This window comes from Diorhabda sublineata, chromosome 8 (genome assembly GCF_026230105.1).
Source record: "Diorhabda sublineata isolate icDioSubl1.1 chromosome 8, icDioSubl1.1, whole genome shotgun sequence".
NCBI lineage: Eukaryota > Metazoa > Arthropoda > Insecta > Coleoptera > Chrysomelidae > Diorhabda > Diorhabda sublineata.
In genome coordinates this window covers 10,756,654-10,764,904 of record NC_079481.1, presented here as the reverse complement: position 1 = coordinate 10,764,904, position 8,251 = coordinate 10,756,654, and positions in this window count along the sequence as shown.

Below are 8,251 nucleotides of genomic sequence, written 5' to 3'. Positions count from 1 at the left end.
GGATCATTCGTATTAACGGATTTTAGAAATTTGAATAATTTTAATGCGTTTTCGATTCGGATTCATTAAAATTTATAGAATGAAATTGAAGATTCGACATATTTGTTCCAATTCCTCGTTAATTTGTTTTATGTTTTACCATATTTATGATTCTTCAATTTATTTCCTACATAATGAGATGTATGTCCTACGTTAACATCACCGCAGTTAATACGGGATCATTCGTATTAACGGATTTTAGAAATTTGAATAATTTTAATGCGTTTTCGATTCGGATTCATTAAAATTTATAGAATGAAATTGAAGATTCGACATATTTGTTCCAATTCCTCGTTAATTTGTTTTATGTTTTACCATATTTATGATTCTTCAATTTATTTCCTACATAATGAGATGTATGTCCTACGTTAACATCACCGCAGTTAATACGGGATCATTCGTATTAACGGATTTTAGAAATTTGAATAATTTTAATGCGTTTTCGATTCGGATTCATTAAAATTTATAGAATGAAATTGAAGATTCGACATATTTGTTCCAATTCCTCGTTAATTTGTTTTATGTTTTACCGTATTCATGATTCTTCAATCTATTTCCTAAATATCGCGATGTATGTCCTATGTTAACATCACCGCAGTTAATACGGGATCATTAGTATAAATAAATTTTGGAAATTTGAATAATTTTAATGTGTTTTCCTTTCAGATGATGGTAAATCACCCCTCGATAAAAAACCTCACTATCCCCCGTTAGGATCAAGATTTTTTGACGATATGGGACGTAAGTATGTGAAATTAATTTATATCACATGCTTAATTTTTTTTTATAAAAATCAAAGTTACTATGATAGAATACTTATCGTTAAAATATAGTTGCTCTATATATAGGATGTTCCACTAAAAGTATATTATAAGAATTGTATAACGATTCAAAACACCGAATGCGATTTTTTTATTATTTTGAGATATTTGTTGAAATGTATTTCAAAATTTCTTATATAAATTCAATTTTTTTATTTAAAAAACTCAATTCTTGGATAATTTTCCGGAAACCAACTGTTTTGTCACTATTGTTGTATATAATTTCATCTTGATCATAACGTTACGTGACAGCTCATTGTTTTAAAGAAAAAATTACTTAACTCGACATTTTTGCGAAATTTAGTTAGTCAATTGAAATTTTGTAAATTTCATCCTCTATTTAATATATACAGTTCGACACATTTATATTAAATACACAGATGTAAATAGAGAATTATTTCAGTATGGCGCTCACTTAATATTGATCAAACTTGATCAATCAAAAGGGTTGAGATCTAGTCTTCGTGGTGGTCACTCCGTGATATTGCAGACTAATTGTTGACGCATGTTTTTCTGAACATTCAAACTCCAATTTATTCATTTTCATCTATCGATCTATTATGTATTTCTGACTCCTTATTTGTTATGTAGCAACTGTTTATTAGAGTGAGCTTCATGTCTAGAAGCCACGCGGCTTAAAAAGTTTCAATGTAACTACTGAGGCCTTTGATGTGTTTCCTTTGGTTCCTTGGTGAAACAACACGTTTCGTCGATGGGCTACAAATGGTAATTCTCCAATCAGTATCTAGTGATCATACTCAACTTTGCTCATCTTTTTTTAGGACCAGTTGGTATAATAAGATAGAAATCTCTTCGATTGTTGTTAGACCTGGGATCTTAGTGCATGTTTCTGATTTCTTCTAGTTTTTTCATTACCATAACTTCATGATTTTTTAGAAAACTTCAAAAGGTTGTTGTTCTACGAAAGAAGTCGCCTTTCTTTGCTAGCTGAACAGATGGTTCATTGCTGTTTTCTTCGGTGTGGTTAGGTTAGTTATTTGTTTTGTTCAAAGATTGACTGCATTCATATTCTAGCTTGACTTAATTTAATGAGAATCAAGAACTTCAAGAGTTGATTTGCTATAATTCTAATATCAAGATTAAATATCTTGCATTGCGATAGTTGTGTATTAAGAAGTTTACGTTGAATGAATCCTCAGGATCAGAATTTTATATTTATGAGACAATATGTCTACTGAAATAATAAATTAAATGGAAGGGAAAGAAATAAATAAACTAATGGAATTACTAAACAAGATTATGTATCTGAAAATATCGGGAACCTAGAGATTATACTAGCTAAGAAGGATGGTCCAAGAAGTATCTGGCCTGACCTCGAGATAGTTGCTTGAAAAATACCAGAATATGTTTCAAGTTTGAAGACGCCACGTTGTTTAGTATTTCTTTGACAGCCATCAAACAATACGTTTATATGAAAAGCTTTAGTCTAACCAATATAAAACCTGAATTAGATTCTACTCTAAGTAAGGCTGCTACTTCGTTATCAATAGTTAAATATTGGGTAGCAAAGTTTAGACGAGACTGTACGATCAGCGAAGACCAGCAACGGAGTGGTCGACCAAATGAAGTGACGACTTCAGAAATGTTGAAGAAAATGGACTGGAAGTGCGCGAGCTAGCAGATATAGTAGAAGTTTGAATTTGACATGAGAAAGCTGTGCTCAAGTTAGGTGCCGCGTTTGCTCACAGTGGAACAAAAGCAGCTTCCTCGAAGATGTTTCCATTGATTGTTTGGTAATATTTCATAGGAATAAAGCCAAATTTTTGACTAGTTTCATAACCATGGATGAAACTTAGGTCCATTACTTCCCACCCAAGACAAAATGACAATCAAAACAATGCACTGGAAAGGGAGAACCGGCTCCAAAGAAGACAAAGATCGTTCCAGCTGTAGGCAAAGTCATAGCTTCAGTTTTATGGTATGCGCGTGGGATAATTCTCATTGACTATCTGGTAGAAAGAAAAACTATCAAAGTCGAGTGTTGTTTCATCAAGACAATGCACCAGCTCAAACAATCATTATTGCAATAACCAAAATTGATTAATTAAAGTTTGAATTGCTACCTAATGCACCCCATTCGCCAGATTTAGCCCCCTCAGATTATTTCCTGTTGTTAGACTAGAAAATAATTGCCCGTTGGTCAAAGATTTTCCAGCAATAAAGAGATTAATGGATATTTTTAGGAACTCGACGATTCTTATTATAAAAATGGTATCGAGCATATGTAAAAGTGAAAACAAAATGAATTTTAAGAGCTATCTAGGTATAATAACAACAAGCATACAACAAAGATTAGTAATGGAGATTGGATATTAAGAAATAAATTTGAAGAGTCTGGCATACAAACAAAGATAATAACATTAGTTTTATAGATTTAGTGATAGTATTTGACAGATAATAACCAAATGCAAAAATAGAAATTAATGCCAGACATTAGAGCAGAAAATTGAATGAAAAACTAGGAAAAGTGAGAGAATAAAATAAGAAATGAAACATAGAGAGAAAAACTAATCACGGAAACCAATAAGAGGTAAGAGGTCGAATTGAGATGGTAGACCCAAAGACAAAATACCAAAAAGAACGTTAGATTTCAAAATATCAAATAAAAATTTGAGGAATACCAAAAAAAACATGTATTGATAAAGAGGATGGAATAGAAATAAAAGGTCAAACAAAAGATAGAAAAAATTGTGTCTGGAATCAAGTTCAGGTTTCAAAATAATCGAGTTTACCAATATGACAAATTTATTTTTAAAAAACTTCATTTTTCTAGTTGTAAATGGTATAATCAAAAGTATAATTAACGATAAATCGAATTGGATATCGTTAATTTTTCACGTTAAATTAGTAGAAAGAATTAATGAAGAAATCGCGGCCACAAATAATCGATTTCGAACAAAGGAACACTGGACGTTTCTTCTAAATACATAATTAGCATCCTTTTACGAAATTCCAACGGATATAGATTCGAATTTGTTCGACTAGTATTATTTAGCAATAAATATAGTCGAACCTACATATTTAGTTTCCTAATGTGAGAATGTATTAAAACAAAGTGGATTGCTTGAAAATTTCGATATAAAACCCACCCACTGCAATGCATAACTCAATAGAATAGCAAAGGCAAATATAGTGGAAGGAAAAATCTCGATCAATTCAACCAGATGATATTAATTATTGACTTTACTCAAACAAAAATCTGGCATGGTTATGTAGAGATGGATCACTGTCAACACAACAAAAATCGCCGTCGTTATTTACGAAAAAGAAATCTGGAACATACCATAGGATGGAATGAGCTTCTTGCTAACTGAATGCAGTTTGAAAAAAATTGATGAAGTAAGCAGATAGTTCGTTTATAGTAATTCGTGAATGCGCTCAGAAAACTAAGTAGTCATAGAAATGAAAATTTGAGCTTTTCGTAAAATAATTTGGGAATGCTTACAGATACCTGGGCATTCTTGACTAGAAATAAATAATATGACTTCTTATGGGAACCAGCTAGTTTATGGAGAGCCAAACGAAAAAAGAAAATCCTCTGGATGATCGTCGACTCAAATTGCGCGTGCTAGCAGATATAGTAGGCATTTCAAAAAGTGCAGTACATCGCATATTAACTCAAAATTTGGTCATAAGAAAGCTGTGTGTTAAATGGATGTCTCGTTTTCACACAATGGATCCAAAACAGCTCCGTGAAGATGTTTCCATCGAGTGTTTGGTAATGTTTCACAGAAATAAAGCTGTTTCATAATCATGGAAGAAACGTGGGTCCATCACTATTAGCAAAAATATAGAAAAAAGGTAACAGGAGAGATTTGAAATATAGTACAGAAACTACAATGAGAAAAGATTTAAAGAATACAGAAGAAATCTGAAGAGTTTTAATAAAGAAGTGAATAGATAGTTCAAGTTTCCGAGGGTTGTACTACAGAATATTTGAGAGTCAAAACTTAAGCTGGTTGTTGAAGGATCAGGAATTGGAAAACTGATCGTTTTAAAAAGAATACTTTCAAACAGAATGAAGGAAAGAACAGAAACGATCTTTCAGATCTAAGAGAATCGTCCTCCATCAAACATGCACGCGTATATGTTCAAGGTTATAATATCAAAATTGTGAATAATAAATTTCTTCTCTTTTTATCCGACTGCCAAGAAGGGTTATGTTTTTAACGCGTATCTTGTATGTTTGTAATATTCTTTATTACCTTGTATCTCCAGAACCGCTAAACGGATTTTCACATTTGAGGTATCGTTATATTTGTTTCATTAGTCCAAGTGTTCTTAGATAGGAGACATTTAAAAAAAACCAAAATGGCGGATTTTGGACGCCATATTGTGAGGTAAAAAATTTTTTTTTACTATCAAACATATCGAGTTGGGTATCAAAATGAAGGATTTTTAACACTGATTGTAAATATGTATATAACTTGAGGTTTTAATATTAAATAGAACGATAAAAATAGCTAATTAAATAATTCAGACCTGTGCGGATAGATGGCACCACTAGGTTTTTAAAACGCGGTATCCTTGTGACTTCTTGTTATCCAAGACTAATATATTTACTACGAGGATGGATTGTTACTATAATTATAACTGTTTTGTGCGATTTAAATATCTTCATTATTGTGAGTTGCCCCAAAATATGAGGCAAGCTGGAGATACAACTTTTGTGGACATATTAAACAGTCTTGGAGTTGGAGAACTTACAATGCAGCAGTTATATATCATAGAAAACCGCAGAGTACCGTTGATAGGGCCATTTGACGATGGAGAAGCTGTCAGAATTTTCTCAGCAACTATACTGGTTGATGCATATAACGCGACTATGACAGAAAACTTATAAAAGCTCACAAAAGTATACACCGTTAGTGCTGTAGACATCTCATTGGATCCTAAAACATATTCCACGAGAGGAATACTTACCTGAAGATCCCAATAAAACAGGTGGTATACCAAACCATCTCAACTTAGATGTAGGCTCTCGAGCCATGCTAAGACGGAACATCAATGTTAACCATGGGCTAATTAACGGTGCTATGGGTGTTATCCAACGAATAGATTGGCCAGCACTACGCAGAGAGTAGTTGGAGCCAGGAGAACTGCCACAAGCAGTATTTGTGGAGTTCGATGACTCAAAATATAACAGGGAACCGACCTGGTATTGGAGTCCGGATAGAGCCTTGTGCTACAGAATTTGATGCTTTACGGGGTAAAGACAAGATCGAGCGACGAATGCTTCCCTTAATTTTATGCTGGGCAGTGACGGTGCATAAATTACAGGGCACAACTTTAGACCGAGCAGTTGTAGATTTAAGTAGAAACTTATTTGCAAAAGGTCAAGCTTACGTTGCTTTGAGCAGAGTGAAGACTCTCTCCGGACTTGCTATTAGTTCTCTTGACCCTAACAAATTGCTTAATCAACCACACGATATAAACTCATACCTGCATATTGTACACTTAGAAATATCAGCACGGTAGTTTTTTCACTTTTTTGAAACATTATAAACAGAATTGCAGTCGGGTGCATGAAATTGAATGCTATGATAAATTATTATCTCTTTGTGCATGCCTCCGAATGTAATTCTGTTTATAATTTTGCTAAAAAGTGAAAAAACTACCGTGCTGATATTTCTAAGTGTACAATATGCAGGTACATTGGTTTGGTACTGTTTCAATTTATGTTTCTGGTTTCAAGTACACCTAATCATTATTTTTTTAAAATACCTTATCATTGCATTTTCATCTTGTTTCAGTCTTTTCAGTTGATTTTTAATTGTAGTTATCCATGCAGGCGGGTTTTTTCTAATTATTATTTTATTACTTTATTTTTCTATTCCTTCGTCCTTTTCTCAGTTCTCAGTAACCGCTGTGGTTGCGTTCTTGGTTTTGTAATAGCGGGTTATGAGGTATGTTCATATGAAAAAAAAACTCGATGGATATCACGTTATTCGGAAAAGATGTAATTCAATATTCGTCGCGATATTAGCCAGAAAAGTAGTTGTTTTCTGCTTCGAAGATTGGCAGATCGAATTTTCAAAGTATTGAAATCGGAATTATTTCGAAGGTGATGAGTAAATATTTATATTTGATATAAATTTGATATATTCCCATCGCTATCCTAAAAAACGGTCGCGATCACTTTGAAACCGCCTTTGCTTTTATCGTATCAGGTTCACCTTTTGCAATCCATTGCCTTGACTGGTTTGTTTCATTCTCAGTTATGATTAAAGGCAAAAAAATCGACTCATTTTGCTTAAACTGCGCTACCAAGGCCGCTTTAGGTCCAAAATGAGCAAATGAAGCATCCAACACGCAAATAGTTTACCCATGCATAATTCTTCGATCAGAATGAAACAAATGCATTCTTTTGATAAAGTCCTAGCCTCATAATCTCAATTCGACGATCGCCCAGTACTATTTGTTACACTTTTTCGATGATATCGCTAGTTGTCACAGTTTATGACGGCCGTCTTCATTTATGCTGATACGCCCCCTTTTGACTTCAACTGCAAAACATTTACGGTCGTAGATGATAGGTCTACAATACTCGTACACAAAGTCTAGCTCTTCTTTCACTTGTGTAGGCGTACTATCTTGCAAAAACGAATATTTGATGCTGAATAGTCGTGACTACAATGTTTTTGAGATTATTGACAACTTTTTCAATGAAAAGTCACCCCTATTGAGGAAAAGAATTAAATAAAAAGAGCGAAGCAATTAAATACCGCCTTCATCTCGTAGATATGGAAAACAGGTCTCGTTTCAGTCTAAATTGGTTGATTTTTTATTTTAATCGAATATTTTATTCAAAACGAGTCCACTTTAACCGACCAGACAATTTAAAAGTAAAATGAATAGTCGTGTGTAATTCCGCAGATGATCAAAAACTTCGTAAATCATGTCGACCATCATCTTGGCCTATGTTAGATAATGAACGAAAGACAGTTTGAATCCCTCCTCGTACTATAATTAATCCTCCATCAAATAATGTGGTACCTAGAATGTTTTCTGTAGCTTATCTTTAATTTTGTTAACGAATTCTAGAGTTATCTGTAAAATTAACGAGATCTTAAGCAGCTTCTAGATTATATCAGATAAGCTAGTGCCTAAATGCATTTGAACTTTTGATATATTGTCTACCCTGAACTGTAGATTTTGTCTTACGGGCGAGGTGTTTTAATTAGTTCCTTGTACACACAACAAAAGCTATCGGGAGCTTTTTCGATGTCCTTAAAATGATAATTCACGTCTCCAATGATCATACCAGTAATTCATCTTCATTTAATGCAAAGTAACTTCGACCTATTGATCTTTTGTCTACCCTGAACTGTAGATTTTGTCTTACTGCGATGGCCAAAATTAATGCATTA